This window comes from Pongo abelii, chromosome 18 (assembly GCF_028885655.2).
Source record: "Pongo abelii isolate AG06213 chromosome 18, NHGRI_mPonAbe1-v2.0_pri, whole genome shotgun sequence".
In the NCBI taxonomy this organism is placed as follows: domain Eukaryota; kingdom Metazoa; phylum Chordata; class Mammalia; order Primates; family Hominidae; genus Pongo; species Pongo abelii.
In genome coordinates this window covers 70,382,128-70,405,568 of record NC_072003.2, presented here as the reverse complement: position 1 = coordinate 70,405,568, position 23,441 = coordinate 70,382,128, and the positions used below count along the sequence as shown (strand labels likewise).

Here is a 23,441-nt window from a genome sequence, read left to right as displayed (position 1 = left end):
TTTCAAGCCTAAACATCAGTGCTGCGTTCACATGCACATGTCACACGAATTTTTCTACTCTTTCCACTTCCAACATAGCTTCTATTTCCAAGGAGTCAAAGGGCTTTTCAGAGTCCATAAAAGTCTATGTACACAATGGCATTTTATACTCAGCAGTCTTCCCTGGGACTTTTTCATTTTCTGCAGGTGATCCCGAGTTGAGAAATGACTTCTAAATCCTGTCTACTCTCATGGCTGATTAAAGTCCAGAAGTCCCTGTAGTCCGCCTACCAGTACTTTTGTGAAGATTTTGCATAACTACTGAAAACAGTTTAAAAGATCATGTCTGTGATCTATTAAACAAGGTTTTTTTTTTTTTTTTTTAAGGGCGATAAAGGGTTTAAAAGGAAGATGTGAGATAGAAATATCTGCGCTTTGCTTATTATCCATTAGAAATTATAAGAATAACACGTTTACTACTAATTACACAAGTCATTTGTCACGAAGCTCTTGCCAGAAAACATATTTGAATTCCCCCAAATTCAAATAAAGAATTAATGGGTAAATAATTTATACTCAAGTAATTATTTGCAAGACTTTATTTAAACTAGAATTTAGTCAAAGTTAATTCAAAGGTTTTATTCCTTGCATCCTGTAATGAAGTTGTTGTTTAATTAGAATGACAACTTGCTCCTGTAGGTAAAAGGAAAGGGAAATGTAAATTTCAGAGATGATTTTTCTCTGGCTGCTCAGAATAACCGTGGCCAAGATGGCTCATGATTTTGAGGAAGGACAGGACATTGGATGATTCCGGTGACACTGGAGAGAAGCACAGAATTTCCAGATGAATCAAAGTCCTGGGGCTTAGGGGCATTTCTTTAGTAGGACCGACACAAAACAAAAATAGTAATGAAACCCTCAAAAAGCTTGCACCCATCCATTAACACAAACTCAGTGACACCTACATCCGAAACATACACCCTCGCATGCAGACACCTTCACACACACCTCTTCCTGGCTAAAATAAATAACAGTCCCAATCCCACCCCTAATGACAAAATACATCCCAGATGCTGTCAAATTGCTTTCACAGAGTTTAATGAGTTGAACATCCAGAGACACACCTGTAGTTGCCGCTGGTCCTGAGGCTTCTAACTTTTCCAGTGTGAAGAATTAGAGACACCTGGGCCTGGGGACTTAAATTTGTGGGACACTGGTGGGGCAGGGGTTGGGGGAGTGGTTCCAAAGTCTCCAGATCCATTTTCTTTAAGAGAGAGAAATTGTCGACTGCTTTTCACCTTCTACTTCTCACCAATTGGGTGGCTATTCATTTCCTAGCCCTTTGGCCGAATTGTGTTGTGTTTCATGAAGCATCGTTCTCAGGTCAGGAATTTTGGGTGAGATGGATCAGATAGGAAGAGACCACCTGCATTCTACCCGCATTGACCTAGGAACCATGAGCATGCAGTGGCAAATGGTCCTCAGGAGATGGACCTTTGTGGGGCAATATGGAAGAGTCTCTTAATACTGTCCTGTCCATGAGAGATTCCTTCAGGGGTGACCCCAAAGAGTCTTAGCAGATCAACCCAATATGGAAACTCCCTGGGGATCCTGTCCCCTTCCAGTTCAACTCCTGCTAGCCAGAAAACCGAGCTACCACCAAATGAACTGGATTGCTAAAGGAAAATGAAAACAGAAAGTATAGGTTCTGCTAAGGACAGGTGCACAACATTATCTGTGTTCAAAGAATAAAATGAGGCGGTACATGATAAAATTATCCTTCTGTGCCTCAGGCCATGCCTCTGAACACGTGTTTGGTTCAGAAATTTACAAAGAGGGCTTCACAAACTATCTCTGACGTTACTATGATGTACGATTTCCCTACACAATACAAGAAAGTGTAGCTGGAAATTTTGAGTTAACCCTTCAGACTATTAATGATTGTGAAAACTTTGGACTCAAATGACTTACAAAGCTATTGAAGAAAGTTATGCTGCTAAAATAAACGCTATGTTATTGCACACGAGATTGACAGGATCTGCAAAAATCAAAGCTACATAGTACGTGCACTCTTGGGATGAGAACGCGGATGGAATGCAGCATGCATGGGGTAAATTGGGATGCGGCAGATTTGCCAGATCCTCCAGCCCTTCTGCGGGTCCATCAGAATCACCTATCGACGCAGAGGCAAGAAAAGCAGTTAGTGGAGAAAATGAGGGAGCCGGCAACGGGAAAAATGTGAAGCAAAAGAGAGCAGGTGGGTTATTTCTTAAAGAATGACATGTTTGGAATTTTTAAACATATATACAGACATATATAATTGTATAGTATATGAAATTATATAAATTATGACTTATTTTTTTTTTTATAGAAAATAACAAACCTCCATGTATTCATTGCTTAGCTTCAACAATGATCAAGGCCAGTCTCGTCATCGGCCATTCAAGGCCAGGCTTGGTCATTGGCCATTCAAGGCCAGTCCTCGTTCATCTATTCCTCCCACTCTCCTTCACTTTATTATTTTGAAACGAATCTCAGACTTACCATTTCATCTGTAACTACTTCAGCATGCATCTCTAAAACAATGATACAGTTTAAATACATAACCATCACACCATGATCACACCTAAAAAGATTTCCTTAATGTCATCAAACATCCAGGCAATATTCAAATTTCTCTGATTGTCCTATACATTTTACTTTTGAAGCCTGAATTAGGATCCAATAAGGCCCTTACATTGCAATGGTCGATAGGTCTTTTTAAGTCTCTTTAATCAAGGTGGTGAACTTTCAATCTCTTTTTGTCCTGGATTTTTTAAAAAAAATTGTTGTTGTTGAAGAAATTGGGTCATGAGTGCTATAGAGTTTCACACAGTCTGATTTTGCAGATTGCATTCTTATGGTGGTGTTTACATGTTCTGCTGTCTCCTTTCTCTCTGGTAAATTGGTGGTGAGATCCAATGGCTTGACCGGGTTAGTTAACTTCTTTGGCAAGACTGTGTCATAGGTGGTGGTATGGATCTCTATCAAGGGGTTTCATTGCCTGCTTGGATCTCTTTTCTTGATGTGAATAGTTATTTATAATAATTGCTTACACCCATTAATTCTTTAAGGTTCACAAAATGGGCATCTTAATTCTAACATTCTTTCTCTTCTTTCTCCTTCTCCTTCTCTTCTTCCTCCTTTTTAATAAAGCTGGAATACTTCTATTTCATGAATATTCCCCCCATTTGGTTACCTTGAGGGTTTGGTTTTCCTTTATTCATTTTGAATCATTATAAACTCATGGATTTAAACATATTTGATCTGTGCATTTCAATTGATTGAAATTCATGGTAGTTATTATTTTTGATAATCATTTTGTGTCATCTTTGGCTAATGGCACTTCAAGTTGACTCATGCATCCTTGCTTTTTGATGTGACAAAATGTTCTGGCCTCATCTTGTATATTTCCTTCCTGAGATTTGAAACTAGCCATTTCTCCAAAAAGCCCTGGGTCCTTTTAGTGAGAAGTAGTATTTAGAAGCCATAATTTGGATGTTAGGGTTGGTCACTGCTAATGGCTTAGCCACCCTTTCCAAGCCTTTTCAGTGAACACAGCAAAAATTGTAGACACACACACACTCCATATAATATGTAACATTATATAACTATATAGGCATTTAGAGATATTTAAGATAAAATACATTATAAGTTTATACTGATACTTCCCATTCAAATTCAGTTACAAGTTTTTATTTAACTTTATTGATCCTTCGGCTGTATCCCTTTTTCTTCATGCTAAAAGATCTCAATTATCCATGACAATAATCTAAATACTTATTTGCTTTATCCCACACTAGACACCCAACAGTCCCAGAAAAACAGAAATCCAACCATCAGTGATATCATTACTGAAAACAGCTTACTATTTTTTTATAGGTCTTTTTGTCCTTAAGGATGTACATCAAATTACTATGCTTTAAAATAATTTAGATGGATCCTTCTCTGTGATCATGCCATCCATTGGATACACCGTTGGGTTCATTTATTTCATGTTGATTTTGATTTGAAGGATGGCTTTCTAAATTTTACTCTTGGTTTATACCTCTGTAAATATTTACATATGTCCGAAGTCAGATGTACAAAACAAGGTATATTCAGAGAAGTCTATCTCCTTGCCATCATGGCTATCCTATTCCTCCTCCTTTCCACTACAGGTAACTTTAAGATAAGTTATAGCTTATTCTTCATTTGGTTTCTTTTTAACAATATAGACAGCTGCCTTATGTTAGACTTTATATAATTTTTTTGTTATAGAATCAACAGTTTTATATATTATACAATTAAGTTTTCTAAACTGTTGGTGGATCATAATTGCTAGTACAGTTTTAAATCCTAGAACAGTTCAAATTTAAGAAGGTCATTACCGACTTGTTACAATTCTTTAACATTGCGGAAAATGCTTGAAAAATTCTTTTAGGTTCTGGACCATTTTCTCTCTCTGACCTTCACTCAGCTCGTCCATAGAATTTTTCAGCCATGTCAGCAAGGCTTCTACCACCTATTTGCTGAACTTCAATTCATTTCATTTTCATGAGAGGAAGGAAATCCCTTGAAATCATTTATTAGTTCTTCTAAAAAGGCACAGCCATCTGGGACCTTTTCATGTTTGTTGTGTGAGCAGCCATGTCGTGCTTTTTGCATCATTGGCTGGAGTCAATGTTGAAATCTTAATCCATGGTGTTTATAATGGCAACAACTGTATGAGAAGATTTACGCTTTCCAGGAGGTGTGGTTGAGAGGCGGATGGAATGTGGCAGTCGTGAGGAGGAGGATGTGCATCCTCTGTGTCAATGGACGACACAGTAGATGACCCACCTTACATTCAATGTCCTGCTGAGTAACTGATTTCTCTGTCTTGATAATTATAAAACTGGTCAGAGAGTTGCTCCATGATCTAAGACATTTTACTAAGCTGCCAATATATCGGGGTAAGACCTTCTAATTATTGCCCTTTAATATCCTGGGCTTTGCAAAACAGTAACTCGAATTTTTTCAGAAACATTTTCACTACCATGACTGCTTTTTTTTTTTTTTTTTTTTTTTTTGAGAAAGAGTCACTCTGTTGCCCAGTCTGGACTGCAATGGCGCCATCTTGGCTCACTGGAACCTCCACCCCTCATCTTCAAGTGATTCTCCTGCCTCAGCCTCCCCAGTAGCTGGGACTATAGGCGCGTGCCACCACGCCTGGCTAATTTTTGTATTTTTAGTAGAGATGGGGTTTCACCATATTGGCCAGGCTGGTCTCGAACTCCTGACCTCAAGTGATCCACCCACCTCGGCCTCCCAAAGTGCTGGGATTACAGGCATGAGCCACCATGCCTGGGCCATGGCTACTTTTGATTGCTGCAACAGTGTCCCCAGTGGTCTCCCTGCTTTCACTCTGTCCCCCACATAGTGACCATCAAGGAGGACTCAGACCTACCAGGTATTAAGACTTACCATAAAGCCATAGTGATTAAGACAGTATCAGCACAGAGATGGACAACTAGATCAATGGAACAGAACTGAGAGCACAGAAACAGACCCTTGCACATTTAGATGCTTGCTTCATGACAGAGGTGGTATTGGAAATCAATGCGTAAAGATGAGCACACTGTCTCTGCACATCTTTCCATCTCAGCTGCCATTCACAGACATCACTTTCAGTAGCTACATGGTACTCAGCCATATGAACATACCATCATGGTACCACCATTTATTTAACCAATCCCCATCCCTTAACATTTAAGTGACTCCTGGTTTTTTTTTTTTTTTTTTTCCTATTATAAACAATGCTGCAATGGAGATTTTTGTATTTAAATATCTTATACAGGCCGGGCGCGGTGGCTCATGCCTGTAATCCCGGCACTTTGGGAGGCTGAGGCAGGCAGATCACAAGGTCAGGAGATTGAGACCATCCTGGCTAACACGGTGAAACTCCGTCTCTACTAAAAATACAAAAAATGAGCTGGGCGTGGTGGCGGGCACCCGTAGTCCCAGCTACTCAGGAGGCTGAGGCAGGAGAATGGCGTGAACCCAGGAGGCAGAGCTTGCAGTGAGCCAAGATTTTGCCACTACACTCCAGCCTGGGCGACAGAGAGACTCTGTCTCAAAAAAAAACAAAAACAAAAAAAAAACCTTATACACATTCTTATGTCCTTAGTTAGGATTAATTCATCAGATGGAGCTAATAGGTCAAAGGGCTCAGATATTTTGGGAAAGCATGGTCCACATTTCTTTCCTGAAAGGTCTGCTACTCCCACTAACAGCCTATGAAAGAGTCAACGTGCTTCCTCTGACAACATGGAATATCATTACTTTAAAATCTTTTTGTATTTCAGGAGTAAGGAAGGGTAACTTATAGTTGTTTTAATGTGCATTTACTTGATAACACATAAAGCTAACCATTCATCCCCACCAAATGATTGGCCCTTTAAGGTTTTTCTTTTGTAAAATATTTGTTTTTGTTCTTGTGTGGTTACTAAACTGCTCTTTCTCACACCACTCCAATCCACCAGGTATGCCACTGTGAAATTACTATCTCTAAGCAACTCTTGTGTACCTGGTTTCACTGTTCTAAGAAATTCTAAAGGTTAAATGCTAAAGGTTAAAAAAACTATAAAAATACGTACAGAAAAATTTAAGATAAAAGACATGCTTCTTGCTTCCCGCAAGATAAGGGCCAAAGTCTTTAACCAGAGGTTGATCTGCACCAAACTAACCTCAGTATTCTCTTCCACCATAACCCTCGTCCTTGACCAACTTGGTCTGCTCTCTGTTCCTTCTCCATGTGACATATTCCTCCCCCCATGCTTTGGCTCTCATTGCTCTCATCTCAGAATTTTCTTTTCACTTGCTCAGTTTCTTATCTCCCTTTATGCCAAGCTCAAGTGCATTATCCCCTTAAATCTTTCCCTGGGAGAATATCACCTCTGACCTTCCGAGATACTTACTGTAGTACCTTCCCATGCTTCATGCCATCTACCTTTTTAAGACTGTCCTTTTGGGGGCACATGTTCTAACTGAAGTGTAAAACTCTCAAGGAAGAAGACAGTACACCTTGAGGTTCTTTTATGCTAGTGTTTCGTACAGTCCCAAGAACTCAGTGTGTGGATGATTCTGATGATCCTACGAAGGAGGATCTGTCAATGGCATGTTGGGGAGGGGGAGATGAGATTTCTATACCTTTATATCTGCATGATCCCCAATATTTTTTAGGATGTTTTTACTGAATTTTCAGATGTTTAACGATAATACCTGATTTCCTAGTCATGGAGGAGTAAAGGTGTTAAGGGCAAGTAGAGGTTATAGTGAAGTCCGCTGAAGTTGGTAAGTAGCCATTATTGGGTCATTCTGGAATGCCTTGGCTTTTTGCTTCTATTGACCCCCAAGCCCCAATGTCAGCACAGGCCCCAATCTATCACCCCAGAAGCCCCAATCTCAGTGCTGTATTGTGGGCTGGCAGACTCTGGACAAGGGAAAAGCAGCATACAATAAAAAATGGAATAAAAGCCAAGTTCCACCTCTGCTGCTTACAAGCTGTGTCTCCATAGGCAGGTTACCTAACTCTCTTCACCCACATAGCAGAGACAGTAATATATTCCCCAGGATTCTTGTGAGAATGAAGTAAGACAATGTGTATAGAGTATGCAAAGTTATCTCCACAGAGCCAGAACTCAATGCATGGAAGCTATTAATGTAAGCAGAAAGGAAGAGGACCCCGCTGGTCATTTCTGTCTTGGCATGAAGCAAGAGGTTGGGTCAACATGAGCAAAAAAATAAAGTCAGGCATGTCCAAGGTAATAAGGGACAAAGGGTGGAGTCTTATTTGGGGTCCACTGCTAAAGCACTTATCCTACTCTGTAGGGCACTAATTCTTGTGCCAATTCAGGGGTAAATTAGGATGGAAATTGCAGAGTGTATGTGCAATGCTTACTTCTGACCGAAGGTAGCATCCAAGGCTACTGAGAGTCACTGGAAACAACCACCAGAAATTTTGGAGACTAGAAACACAGTAACTGTGAAACTCCTGGAGGAACTCTAGAGTATAGCTACATTAATTGATTCTACAACGAAAACTGGCAAAGGAGGGTGAAAACAGGAAGTACAGATGAAGCATAACCAAGCAAAAGAGAAAGCAAAAGTAGCAACGTGGACATCAGAAAGAATGAAATTTAAGATTGAAGGTATAAAACAGAATGGACAATGACATTATATAATGTTAAAAAGCACAACTGATAAAGGATATATAATATCCATAAACCTCTATGCACCATACAACACAACAGTTAAGTATATAAGGGAAAAAAGAGCTTAAAATACAAGATTTTAATGAAAATAAGAGTTGGAGGTATCCATAGACATCTCTCAGAATTAGACATATTTACAAGACAAAAAATAAGAACAGAGGGAATTCAACATTTTTTAAAGAACTCAGTGAATAGATAACTTGCTAAAGTTATGTTATCTGCGGAACTAGTGAAATGCACTGACACAAGAAAATAAAATCACTGGCATCAATATTGAGAAAAGTAGATAAAATTCTCACTTTTGTGTTGATATATCTGAATACCTAGAAAGCCCAAGAGACTCTAATGAAACACTAGTCAAATAAATTAGACAACTTAGTAAAGATAGTAAAGATAAATACACAAAAATCAACTGCTTCACTCTCTACTAGCATTGAGCACCCAGAAACGAGAATGGGAAAAAATGACAAGAGATTAAGAGGTTTTAAAAAACTTTAAAAATACTTAGAGAGAAATTTAACGTAAGAGGAACTTGAGCGGCCAGGCACAGGGCTCACACCTGTAATCCCCAACTGTTTGGGAGGCCAATGTGGGAGGATGATTTGAGCCCAGGAGTTTGAGACCAGCCTGGGAAACACAGTGAGACCCCATCTCTACAAGAGGAACTTGGACCCAGAGTTATATATTCCTGGGGTCACTCTATCCTCACCAGTGACGTCTGAATTTCAACCCTGGGTTCTCTGTTCTATCTTTGCTTGCTCTCTTTCAGTCCTAGATATAGTAGCTGCTTCTTGCATTTACTATTCCTATCTTCCTTAGAGTCTTCTTTTAACTCTTTTAGTAGTTAACCACTATTTTACTAGTTAAAAATCTTACATAAATTTTCCCTGTTTAAATTACTGGTGTGGTTTCTCTCTCCAGACCCTGACTGATGCAGACCTACATGAATAAACTATAAAATCTTATTGAAAGACCACCAAACAAGAACTAAACAAATAGATATTTTCTCAGATAGAAAGACTTAATATTGTAAAATAGCTTTTCTTCTCAGAAAACATATATAAATTTAATGGTATTCTAATTAGAATTCCAGTAAGATTTTCATTATTTTTGGAAATGGATAAAAATATCTTAGATTCTGTTGGTAGGGTAATTTTATGAACAGCTATGAAAACCATGAAAAATAAAAATTGTGATGAGGGATATGATTACCTGTATATAAAGCCATAGTAGTCAAATCTAAGTGGTTTGGGCAGAGAGAGAGAGACAAAGAGATGAGTGGAAAAGAATCGAAAAATCCTGGGAAAGATCTTAGGATACATTGGAATTTCATCTATTACAAAGACAGAATTTCATTTCAGAGGGCAGAAAGTGATTTATTTAAAAAAATGGGCTGGCACCAATGGCTAGTCATCTAGAGCAGAGATTGGCAAGCTTTTTCTATAAGGAGCCAGATAGTAAATATTTTAGACCAGGGATATACAATCTTTTGGCTTCCCTGGGCCACACTGGAAGAAGAAGAATTGTCTTGGGCCACACAAAACATACACTAACAATAACAATAGTTGATGCGCTAAAAATAAGTAAATAAATAAAAAATAAAAGTCCATGCATAAATCTCAAAGTGGTTAAAGAAAGCCTACAAATTTGTGATAGGCCGCATTCAAAGCCATCCCGGGCCGCATGCAACCTGTGGACTGCGGGTTGGACAAGCTTGTTTAGACTTTGGTCTAAAATATTATGGTCTCTGCTGCTAGTTCACAACTCTGCCATTATGGTGTGAGAGCAGAGCTAGACAATACATAAATGAATGGGCATGGCTGTGCTCCAATAAAACTTTATTTACAAACACAGGCAGCTGGCCTGTAGGCCACAGTTTGTCAACCTCTGGTTTAGAGGAAAATAAAGTAGTCTCCCATTTCTGACCAAATACAGAAATAAATTCCAGATGGAGTAAGGACTTAAATGTAAAATATAAACCTCTTAGAAGAAAAATCCAGGTGCAATAAGGTATGATTATATTACGAAAGGTATCCATCATAAGTCAGAAAATTCAGAAGCCATAAAAGAAAAGCTGGACCTATTTGAATTTATAAAAATGTAAAACTTTCATACGACAAAGATGTTATACACAAAGTCTGAAGATAACAGATTTGAGAAGAATGTTTGCAGTACAGATGACTGATATCTCTAATCTACAAAAGGCTTTTACCAATTGGCAAGAAAAAGACATACAACCCAACAGAAAAATGAACAAAGGGTATGGATTTTAGTTTAAGTGCGATTGGAGCCCTTGGAGGTTTCCAGCAAGAGAATAATATGATTTATGTTTTAAAAAGCCCACTCAGGCTGCTGTGTGGGGAATGGATTGTGGGGGGGCAGGAGGTAATCAGGAAACCAGGGAGGCTGGCTGGAATGTTTTTGCAGACTACCCCACTTCCCCCAAGAGAAGGCTTAATAGATGTTCAATAAACGTAGGCTGATTTTTGATGAAAACATCTATGCCATGCCCCGCTATGGCATCTAGGCCAAGCGTCCCTGAGCTGACTCCTTGATCCTTTCCTTGAGGGTATGTGAGGTTCAGAACGTGGTAGGCCTCTTTTCAACTTTCAGTAGAAACAATGTGTGTCTCTGGTTGATGAAACCCAAGAGCTTGGATGAAGGCTACCCCTGAGAAATCCTGCCATACTCGTCCACAGCTCAGTGCGGTTGCCCCTCTTGGCTCTGATTATGGAAAGGGGAGGCAAGAAGACCTGTTGCAGTCTGAAGGAACTGGTGAATTCTTAGTCTAATGAGGCAGGACACAGGAGGCAGGGGATGAAACTGACAAGGAAGGGGGATCCTAAACTAACACAGGAGATGACAGAGCACATGCTTGGCCGCTGCCCACATCCCCACATGGGGAGGAGGGGGTTGCACTGAATAATCTCTTCTCTTAAGGCTTGGGGACCCAATGACTTAACAGCAAGTCATTTGTCTGCACTTGAAGCCAACAGTTTTCAAGTGATCAATGGTCAAAACGAAGTAACGACTTGCTTCTTCTCAGCTAGGAAGTGGGTTTGGAAACTCCGGCCACCCATCCAGCAGCAGGAACAGCAGCTGGAGTGACAGGCAGCACAAAGAAACGTCCCTCCCTCCCTCTGCAAGGTTTAGGAAGCCCGAGGCAAAAAGCCGAGGCTGTAGAGTGGCACTGGGCCTGGAGCTGGTAACTCAGGCTCGATGGCTCCGTGCAGAGCCTCTGCTTTTTCAAATGTAAAATAAAAAACATCCTGGACAGGAGGGATCTCTGGAGAAAAATGAAAGAATGCACACAGACGAGAGCTGCCGGGCAGAGGCAGCGGAGCTGACATTTTCTGCAAAGGGAAGAGAATAGCATCGCCGCAGAGGGACCCCGCATCCAGCAACAGAGCTCTTGCGGCTTATCTTTGTGGAGGCCTCTCTGTTGCTCGAAATCCCTTGTGGAGCAAGCACAAGAAAGTGGATCCGAAGGAACTGGAGGGGTGGGGGGTGGGCAATGTTAGCTACCCTCCAACTCTGCCCCTCACAGCTGCATCCGGGCAAATTGAGGATGCTCTATTCTCCATGACTGAGCCTGTGTCTGGTTTCCCAGGGAGATGGGCACAATGGACCCTGCTTGCCAATGATGCTGGTCTTTAACAAAACAGCAGTGCCTCGTGCTCTGCACAAACACACATTTCTGCACACCCAGAAGAAGGCATGCCTTCCAAAGAGTATCTGCCGTGTGGTAGACACTCAGGAAATTCAGGATCCTGCAATCATTTTAAAGGCCTCCCAAATGGCGGGTGCTCCACAAACACACTTCAAAGAAATAAATGAATGAATGAGCAGATTATTTTGGAATCATGTTCTAATAATCCATCTGGATATGTAGACCCCCAAACAGAGGGAACAACTATGTGAATTCAATTCCTGCCATGATGTCAGATGCTCTTGGCCAGGAATTGGCAAACTGCAGCCCAAGGACCAAATCTGGCCTGCACCCTGTTTTTATAAATAAAGTTTTATTGGAACACTGCCACACCCCTGTGTTTACATATGGTCTATGGGCTGTTTTTGAGGTGTTAACAGTAGGCCAGCTTGAGTAGTTACAGCAGAGATCATATGGGCTGCAAAGCCTGAAATATTTATTATTTGGCTCTTCACAGAAAGATTTGCAGACTCTTGCTCTAGGCAACTTCCTGGATTTAGCAGGTCTGAGGTGAGGTCAAGGATTTCATGTTTCTAAGCAGCTTTCACTTGAAGATGATGCAGTTAGTCTTGGAGCCACCCTTTGCAAAGCAAGGTTTTAGGCACTATCTTTTTCCAAAACAAACAAAAGTATGATGAACCATTAAACATTAAGTACAAATCCTGTACACAGCATGAACTTGGCCCTGCAGTATCACATAACTTGAGTCAGCTGCAATCAAAGAAAGTCTTGGATATCCCTGTTTCTCACCTCATAGGCCTCACTTACTGATACGAGCCTAGCAGCATACACCAAGGAAGACACTGGAACATTCCTGTTTAGTTCATCGATAGCCACAAATCTAGACAGACAGCTCAGTGGACATTCATTGCCTTTTGACTTCCAGCATCCATTCATTCCTCTCCTGACGGCAGCAATTTTGAAATATTTCTCTCTTCCCATTTCCGTTAATGTGCTTTGGGCAGGGCTGACTCCAGGCTCAGCCCAATCAGCATCTTGCATCCTTCCTAAGTTACCCTGATTGGTTCAGGGGTGAGCATGTGACCCAGTGGGTTCCCATGGGACTTTTGCGGGGACTTCTGTGAAAACAATGTTCTGTCTTTCCTAGATCATCTGTAGTGAGACAACATAGAATCTGAGCTGCTGTAGGCATCTCGTGACCCTAAGAAGGGACTCTAAGAAGGAAAAGAACAAGCATGGAGGGGACAGTTCCAAGCAACACGAAGGAGAAGAAACTTGGTGACTTTGTTTAGGCTCCTAATCAAATGCTACCCCTAGCCACAGGATGTTCCCATGGGTTTTTCAGTTATATGAGCCCACACATCCCTTTTTGCTTCTGCCATTTGGAGTTCCAATTTCTGTACTTTGCAATTGAAAAAAAAAAATTCAGATAGGAAAAATTACTAAAACTTTCCATCTGACTGTGGCTGAGAAATGAGGGCCATGAACATTCCTGCATGTTTGGACACATTTTGGCACATCTGCAGGAGGAGCATGAGTAAACGGCTGCCTGTCTTGGAGCTGAGGCACTTGCTGCCTTGACCATCACCAAGGCTGCTATCACTTATAGACCCTGGCAGCTCCAATCTCTCCAACTGCAACCAGCTCATGTCAAAACAGTCCCTCAGTTTCAAGAAAAAGGATCCTGGGAAAGGGTTCAGGAATCCTGCTACAAGTCAACTAAGCAATGTGTTAGGTTTTGAAGGGAAGGTGAGGGTTAAAGAAAGACACACACAGAGAGGAAGTGGCAGCTCTACAGCAAATGCAGGCTTTATGTCCAGCATAAGACCTCCAGAGGCGGAAGACCAGCCTAATGCCAGTGCCCACCACTGCTTACAGGCTGGGGTACTTACAGGTATGGGCAGGAGGGGCCTGGGCAGTATGGCTTGCTGCCCGGGATGATATTGATAAGACATTCCCATGATGAGGCAGTTTGGCCTTTGCTCCCATGGAAGGTGATGTTCCTTGCACTTTCTCCCAGCAGGGTATGATAAGGATGTTCCTGTGCCTTGTGATCAGGTGGTTGGGCAGGATGTGTCTCATGCCCCAAACCCCCGTGGAATGTTTCACTTGACCAAGATGTGTGAAATGGTGGAGGGCGGGGGAGTTACAAAATGATGCGGTTTGGTCTAACACAAAGAACCACTAAAGAACCTACCAAAGGGTAGGTCATTTCAAGCGAAACTATACCAGGTAATGTTTTCTTTAGCACCATTCCATGTTCTCTTAGCATCTTCTCGACCCTAAAGTAACCAATGCTTGCTCTCACTCTCTTTCTCTCTCTGTTTCTCTCCCCCTGTCTCTCTCTCTCTCTCTCTCTCTGTTTAACTCTCTTACCAAAACAACTTTCAACTAGTAAGCAGATAGGAAAGGACCTTATTAAACAACCCACAGGAGTCAGGTTCACCAGTTTTTTAACCAGACAGATCTGGATTTGAATTCCAGGCTCACCCCTTACTGGATGTGCCTGTATAAATAAGCAACTTAAATGCTCTGAATCCCAGTTTGCTTATTTTTTTAAATATATGCTTCGCTGAGTTATCATAGGGAGACGAGATAAGGCATATAGTGGTTAGGTGTAAGACTATTATTATCAAACCATAAAAATAATATTACAGACATAACATTAATATTGTTTTAGCCTCCTGGAGGTGTTTGCATTTTCATAGGGAGCAATTCCTTTCTTAACCCAACATTAGGAACTGTAAAGTCAGAATTTCAGCCTTGGCGACAGACCTATTGCTAGGTTTATATCTGACAGGTGGCTACTTAAAGAAGGTGTTCAAGAGCCCTGCACAGTCCTTAGGCAATGACCCTGAGAATCAGAAACTCAGGCCATATATGTGGAAGGCAAAAAAAAAAAAGATTCTAGAGATTGGAGGGGTTGCTGAGTGACAATCAGGATGTCATCACTGAATTCTGATGGGCTACCTGGAACTGGCTTAGGGTGGGATTACATACGCCTCCTGCCACATAGGATTTCCTTCTATTTGGTCAGGGGTAGCATCATCCAGTGAGTAAATCTGTTAGTGATCTCCCTCACATAACCTAGGAATTCTCTCAGGATCTGTTTCTCCAGTAGTTTTGAGAAAGCGACCAACAACAGCAAAGAGAGTAGTTCTTCCATTCCAAGAGCAGCCATCTTGCTTAACTGACAAACTAGAGAGAACTGCAAGGACTCAGTACATCCCTGGCACAATCCATTCTCTCTCACAGCATATTATATGAGGCTGTGTGAGCCCTGCTTCCACGGTATGCTAAAAACCCATGGTCCCTGCATTATTTGAGCAACTGACAAGCTTCTGAAGTTAAGATTCATGAACGCTGAGAGCGGTACCCAGTGGATTTGTGGCAGGTGAGCAGATCCTTCTCATCTCCCATTTTGGAAATTTCACATTTCATTCTGCTTTGTGAATCCCACAACTTCATGACAATAGAGATTAACATTTTGCAAAAAAATAACAAATAATGTTCTGCTTGAGGGAAAAGCAGACATTAGGCTTCTTATAAGAAACAAGGGGTCATGTTGAAGACTTCAGGATAACGTATCTTGGAGAAGAAAAAGCCATTCAGTGGTTCACTCCCCAAGTCTGTGGGAGGGGTTTTTTTTTTAAAGGTTATTTTCATAACTTTGAGACCACAGTTAATTTCTGCAAAACCCACGGAAAAATTGCCTCTTTTCAATAATTTCCCCCCCATCTTTTTCCCCAAGAGCCTTTAAAATCTGACAAAATTTTTCTTTTCAATTAAAACAAAAAATTGAACAGATGTGCCTCAAGAGGGCTGGCAGTACTTTTAAGAACTGGTAATAATTTATTTAGAATGATGTATAGTAATATAATATATCTTTACACACAAGTTGCACAGAAACACCCACTGCTTTTGGTGTGGTACTTACTGTTCCTTGTTGGAACACCCAGGAAACTTCCATATGTCAGAGATCATGTATGACAGTCCTATCTTCTGTGTAAAAGGTCATCTCCCAGCAGAAGAATAGCTCGCCTAGTTAAAGGGATACCAATTTTTAAACGCTCTGCCAAGCTGAAGATGGAGAGAATGAGTGAGAAGGGGAGATGTCAGATTTCAAATTCAGGGCACGCTCATTGTGCCCTCGGATGCTGAGCTGGGAGGAGGGGGACAGAAACCTCTATTTAGAGATGATTGGAAAAAATCAGTGCCACACAGTGCACTTGAGAAGCAACGCGGCAGGCTGTTCTTGCCCTCTCCTTGGATGCGACAAAATGGCCACCATGGAAACGGGAAGCAGCAGCAAATGGCTGCCACAGGTCTTGGATGCTTGAGGAAGTGTCTATGTGTATCCAGGCCTGTGTGGGGTATTCCTAGGGTAGCAGGTTTTTAAAGTCAGGGTGAAGAAAAGGGAGGCATTTAGAAGGAATGGACAATTGACAAAGAAAGCGGTCAGACAGCACCAAAGGGTAATGATCTGGGAAAACCCAAGGCTCCAAGAAAGTACGTTGACCCCAAGAAACTTAGAATTTACAGTATTTTAGCCACCCTGAAACTATATAACCATGCCAGCTCAAGTAACCAAAAATATCCTAGTCCCTGCACTAGCCGCTTTTGAAATATCCTGTTTAAAATGACCCCCACACTACCACGGGTAAGTTGGCAGGGGATTGGAGGCTCCATGGAGGGCTATCCCTAAGCCAACCTACCAGGCAGGCAGGCAAGTTTCTGCCCTCCCCAACCTCCCCCTGCTAGCTCCCTTCCTCCTGAGAGTCGAAGACTTCCTGATGTTCCTGGTTGCATCAGACACCAATCTGGCCCAACTTCCCTATTAGAAGGCCTCTGTGACAACCAGCCAATCCGATGCACCAATCTGAGTAACTGTTTTCCCTCCTTCAGGACATGGTTACATTTAGTTCGATCTTTTCCTTCCCAAGGCAGATGCCCAAAGCAAAGAGAGTGAAGCAGTCAGAATTTCAGACACTGTGAACAACTCCCCTTGGGGTACCTCTGGGGCTGGCGTCTTTACATCACGACGACAGAGAGCTGGCCCGCACAGACTGTGGCCACGGCGTCTTAAAGGTTTTGTTTCTCTGCAGGCATCCATGTGCTCTGTTTCTTTCCCTCCTCACCACTGTCCAAACCACACTCACACAAATACACGTCCCCATATGCAAAGACGCGCATATGTATATTGTATATCAGTGTGACACACATACGTGCGGTGTTAGCATAGCTTTTCCCGAGTCCCTCTTGTGCTTCCCAGCACGCAGCAGCATCCTTCAAAGCAGGCAGTGGCACACTATCACTCATAAACTAAATCCAGCCACTGCCTGCTTTGTAAATAAAGTTTTGTTGGAACACAGACCTGCTGATTCGTTTGTGTATCATCTGGCTGCTTTTGCACTAGAACAGGGTGGAGTAGTCACAAAAAAAGACCATGTTGTCTGAAATATTTGCTCACTGGCCCATTAAGAAAATGTTTGCTGCCCCCTAGTCTAAAGCAGCATCTTATATCTAGAAAATCTATTTCTTAAAAATCGTCAAAAGGTCTTTCTCTTATCTTAAAAGTGATTCATAAACCTGTACCTCTTAGAGTCATGGAGCTATGTAATTAGAAGGTGTATTTTAGATGATTAGTCCTACTTATGGTCTAGTACGTGATTCTCTTCTAGGATACCTGTGGACGTCTCATCTCTCTTGATGGTTCCAGTAAAAGGCAACACACAGCTGCTCACAGGGAAGCTGTGATGTTTCCCAACAGCTCTATTGGAGAGTTCTTTTTTATCTGCAGTGAAAATCTGCTTTCCTATCATTTCCACCCACTGGTTCCCATTCTGCCCTTTGGGGCCAGTCAGGAAAAGGGGGACAATCCTCTTCGAAAAATCGGCCAGGCATGGCAGCTAGTTCCTGTAATCCCAACACTTTGGGAGGCAGAGGTGGGTGGATCACTTGAGGTCAGGAGTTCGAGACCAGCCTGGCCAACACGGTAAAACCTCATCTCTACTGAAAATACAAAAATTAGCCAGGCATGGTGGCACACGCCTGTAGTCCCGGCTACTAAGGAGGCTAAGGCAGGAGAATCACTTGAACTTGGGAGGCGGAGGTTGCAGTAAGCCGAGATTGCACCACTGCACTCCAGCATGGGTGACAGAGCGAGACTCTGTCTCAAAAAAATAAATAAATAAAAAATAAAAAAATAAAGCATCAAGTATCTGTAGGTAACTGGCATGCCTCACCTTTATATTTTGCTTCTCCAGGTTAAAAAATAACCCCAGTCCCTCTACCTGTTCCTCGGGTGGTGTAGTCTCAAGGCCCCACCACCTCTGTAGCGTCTCTTGGTGGCTAATATCCCTGTTAAACTTAGAAAGCCATGAGTACTGTGAAGACATCAGGTGCTTTCTCAAGATGAGCATTCATTCCTGGTCACCATGGTGCTGAGAGTTCACCAGTGAAGTGTTAGAAGCTTCTGGAGGGCAGGAGCAGAGGCTTGCTGCTCTCTTTCTGGAGCAGCAGGCACAGGGTAGCCCCATCATCTCATCAGGTCCCAAGATGCCCTCTGAAGCTGGATATGCCAAGCCTTTGCACCGGTGGCTGGAGGCCTAGTGGGGATTCCACCGGAAATCTGGTTGTAGAGAATGGTATATTTTGAATTAACCACTCAACAAATCATAAAGCAGGATTGTCAGACTCATTATGGGAAAAGCTGCACTGAAAATAATGCCTTAAGTATGTGTTGTTGCTGCTGGGGATACAATCGGTATTAGTGGCTTAAGGGGCTCAGGAAATTTCCATGAGACCGTAACAAAGGAACAGCCAGCATTTGGTGGGAACAATGGAGGATGGACCCTTTTTTTTCATCGATGAAAGGAGATCTTTCCTATTATTTAAAAATTTGCTTCTCCAAACACCCACTTCTCCCCGTGGTGTGCCATGTCAGAGTTACTGAGGAGGTTTAAAAAAAAATCATTAAACAACCCCCCCAAAAGAGGGCTCAGTGAGGTCTCATTCTGTGGTAATGAGCTCCAATTTAACGCCATCATTATTTCTGACATTAAAGGCCCAAGAATAGTGTCACACGCCCAGAAGCTTTTTTTTTTTTTTTTAAACCAGCTAATCCCAGAAATAAGAAACTGCCATGAGGGACAGTGAGTAAGGGCCTGTAAAAGTGCTTTAGGAGAGGACTGTGGCAATAGATTGACCTGAGCGTGGGAGGCACAGCCTGCACAAGTCCCTTAGCCACCTTGGGAGGACGGGCCCAGCTTGTGCAGTGACTGTCCAGTGAGTCATTAAGAGCGTAGGTTTTGGCTGGACGCGGTGGCTCATGCCTGTAATTCCAGCACTTTGGGAGAACAAGGCGTGCAGATGAGTTCAAGACTAGCCTGGCCAACATGGTGAAACCCTGTGTCTACTAAAAATTAGCCAGCCATGGTGACAGGCACCTGTAATCCCAGCTACTCAGGAGGGAGGAGAACTGCTTGAACCCAGGAGGCAGAGGTTGCAGTGAGCCAAGGTCACGCCACTGCACTCCAGGCTGGGTGACAGAGTAAAACTCTGTCCCAAAAAAAAAAAAAAAAGTCTAGGTTTGGTGTTAGATTCTAAGTTTGAGGCTTAGCTGTGCTGCTTGTGCCAAAACCTTATGACTTTAGGGAATTTTACTTAAGTTCCTTATGCCTTGGTTTGGCTCATCTGTGAAATGGAACCCATAATAGTACCTACTACCAGGTTGAGACAAAATTAAATAGGATGCAGAACACAGACTCTAACATATCAAAGAGAAGAAAGGAATCTATAGGATGATGGACAGGGAGGGACATCTGGAAGGAACAGCTGGGCTCCAGGCTTAGAGATCAACCAGTGCCAAGAGGGGCAGATCAGAAGGCTCTAGAAGAACTTTCATAAGAAGACAAAATTAGTAGAATGCCCAATATATCCAGATACATTGAGAGATGATGCACACAACCGGGGAAGACTTCAGGTATATGTCAATGACAGAAGACTAAGAAAAGCAAAAACAGAACCACTGAAAACAGAGTCATTCAGGAAAGGAAGAGTAAACAGAATACACTACATGGCTCAGCTAGGCTAAATACTGATCTGATAAAAATGACAATATCACGATATTGGCAAGATGGGAATTTTATGAGGGTTTTTTGAAGGGGAATTTAAAAGAGAGCTGGACCCTCATTTTTCGCAATGCGAAGTCAGTAGATAATGCCTAGAAATAAAAATCAAGAAACAGCAGCAACAAGGCCAGGCGCAGTGGCTCACGCTTGTAATCCCAGCACTTTGGGAGGCTGAGGTGGGCCGATCACTTGAGGTCAGGAGTTCAATACCAGCCTGGCCAACATGGTAAAACCCCATCTCTATCCAAAAACACAAAAATTAGCTGGGCATGGTGGGGTGTGCCTATAGCCCCAGCTACTCAGGAGGCTGAGGCACGGGACCCTTGAACCCTGGAGGTGGAGGCTGCAGTAAGCCAAGATCATACCACTGTACTCCAGCCTGGGTGACAGAATGAGACCCTGTCTCAAAAAAAAAAAAAAAAAAGAGTGAAAAAAAGAAATAGCAACAAAAGCATTTTATTGAGCGATATGGAGGTAAAGTTCTAAGGAATCAGTTTAAAGCATTAAAAGAGTTGATCCATAAGGGAGTAGGAGCTGGATAGGGGATTTTGGGGGAGAAATTATATATATTTTTGCAACAAGCTAGAAGGACTGTATGAATCTAAAAACTGTGTATATCAGTAACTTTGATAACAGTAAAACTAAATAAAATTCCTATTGAAATGGATCCCATCAATTGATTTCACCACCAGTTCCTCTGGATTTATTAGGATTAAGACCAGATTTAGCAGTTTCTCTGTGGCTCTCTCAACCTTCTAACAGATGAAACATCGAATAAGGCAGGTCAAGAGTGTTTCCAGAAGCGTATCTTTGGTTTTTTTTTTTTTTTTTTGAGACAGTCTCACTCTGTTGCCCAGGCTGGAGTGCAGTGGCCTGATCTCGGCTCAATGCAACCTCCACTTCTCAGGTTCAAGTCATTCTCCTGCCTCAGCCTCCTGAGTAGCTGGGATTACAGGCACCTGCCATGACCCCCAGCTAATTTTTGTATTTTTAGTAGAGACAGGGTTTCACCACATTGGCCAGGCTGGTCTTGAATGCCTGACCTCATGTGATCTGCCCACCTCGGCTTCCCAAAGTGCTGGGGTTACAGGTATGAGCCACCATGCCTGGCCAGGAAAGAAGTTTCACTGGCTCACAGCTCAGCATGGCTGGCTGGGCTCAAGTAATCCTTCCATCTCAGCCTTCCCAAATGTTGGGATTACAGATGGGAGCCATTGTACCTGGCCCTTCCCTCCAATTTAAGCTGAATATTTCTTTGGTCAAGTCAGTATGTTGCTTGTCAGTACGTTCTTGTTAGTCCCAATGGGCTGACGATTGGGCCCATGACATCCCCCATGATCACTGACAGTATTTTACTGTTCCTGATACTGCAGTTCCTGGTCCTCCCCCTTCCTCCATACAAACGTTACTTTCAGTACTCCTAATCTAGACAGCTGTTCATATGCTAGTTCCTTTGAGATCAAAATTATGAACTCAGATTTGAAGCAGAGATGAGCACATACCAAAGGTATTTGGTGCTGTTCACAACTTTAAAGTCGCTGGTGAGAAAATCAAGTTGCTACTGGACGTATGCATTCCTTCTCATGTGAATCTTCCTTCTGATGCTGTGTGCTGTTTCCTAGCTCTGATCACATTGAATAAACTATGAAAGTTGGGACCTAATCTCCAAAACGAGAGGAAAATGATTCCTGCAGGAAAATACATTCTCTTGGGAGTCACCATAGTATCCAGTGGGTAAAAGCACTATTTCAAAAGGAAAAATGCTAGAAAATACTGAATTGTTCAATTAAGAACATTAATTCTTTAGTGGTTTTCTACCTGTATGCCAACACTACAGATATCCTATTATATATATATGTATCTCATGTATATCATATATATCATATATATGAATATATGATATACATGAGATATATATAAAGTATGTATTGTATATTATAAAGTATATGATATATATATATATATATACACATATTTTTCTTTTGAGACAGAGTCTTGCTCTGTTGTCCAGGCTGGAGTGCAGTGGTGTGATCTTGGCTCACTGCAACCTCCACCTCCTGGTTCAACTGATTTTTGTGCCTCAACCTCCCAAGTAGCTAAGATTACAGGTGCCCCCCCACCACGCCCAGCTAATTTTTTGTATTTTCAGTAGAGATGGGTTATCACCATGTTGGCCAGGCTGCATTTGAACTCTTAGCCACAAGTGATCCACCTGCCTCGGCCTCCCAAAGTGCTGGGATTACGAGTGTGAGCCACTGCACCCAGCCCTATTTAATATTTTAAAATAATACTTTACATGAACAGAGACAGAAGGACACAGATATGCTTGTAATGGTACAGAAAACTCTATTGAAATCATAAAAACTGGTATGGTAAATAACTTTCTAGATTTTATATTAATTGAGGCTTTGACATTGTCCCAAAGTAAATTGAACTCTGTACCCCTTAGATCACATTTTCAGTGTACTTCTGACCTAAGCATCAGTGTACACTGACCTAAGCATCTTACATTTATCATTTATCTTACATTTATCACATTATGTCACATTCTTATTAACTCATTTGGCAGATAAGGAAACCAAGGCCCAGAAGAGTAAAGACATTTGCCTTGGGATTGAAAGTTCACATTAGCAAAGCCAGGACTTGAACACAGCTCTCATCCCAAAGACCATGCTCTTTATCACTAGAGCAGTGGTTTTCAATAAGGGGTGGTTTTGCCCCATAGAGGACATTTGGCAATATCTGGAGACATTTTCAGTTGCCATGCCTGGGGCTGGGAGTTCATCTGGAATCTAGGGTAGTATCTAGAGGGGAGATGTCAGGGATAATGCCAAACATAATACAATGCACAGGGCACTCTCACAAAAAAGGATCATCTGGGCTGAGCACTGTGGCTCACGCCTGTAATCCCAGCACTTTGGGAGGCCGAGGCAGGTGGATCACCTCTGTCAGGAGTTTGAGGTGAGCCTGGACAACATGGAGAAACCCTGTCTCTGCTAAAAATACAAAAATTAGCCAGGTGTGGAGGCGCTTGCCTGTAGTCCCAGCTACTCAGGAGGCTGAGGTAGGAGAATCACTTGAACCTGGGAGGCGGAGGTTGCAGTGAGCCGAGATCACACCACTGCACTCCAGCCTGGGTGACAAAGTGAGAATCCATCTCCAAAAATCCCCCAAAAAATCAATCATCTGGCCCCCATGCCAAGAGGGTCATCCTGCACTGTGCTCTGCTTGTTTTTCTTTAAGAAATTCTGAACTAATTGCCCATTATCCCATCCACAGCATCTAGAATTGTAGCTGGCACATAGTAGGCTGTTGTCTCCTAACTATTAGCAAATGGATTATTTTTCTGAAATTATTAAAGCCCCTATATGGCTACATAAAAAGACA

The 23,441-nt window shown here is 42.1% G+C and overlaps 1 long non-coding RNA gene across 1 annotated transcript in view; it reads left to right on the top strand.

Moving 5' to 3' along the window:
* Positions 1 to 14,866: 14,866 nt before the first annotated feature.
* LOC100937940 (uncharacterized) overlaps positions 14,867 to 23,441 on the top strand; it is a 34,874-nt gene continuing 26,299 nt past the window's right edge. Inside the window, exon 1 of the long non-coding RNA XR_008514883.1 lies at positions 14,867 to 15,316. This is a non-coding gene — a long non-coding RNA (uncharacterized LOC100937940). The remainder of the gene's footprint in view (positions 15,317 to 23,441) is intronic.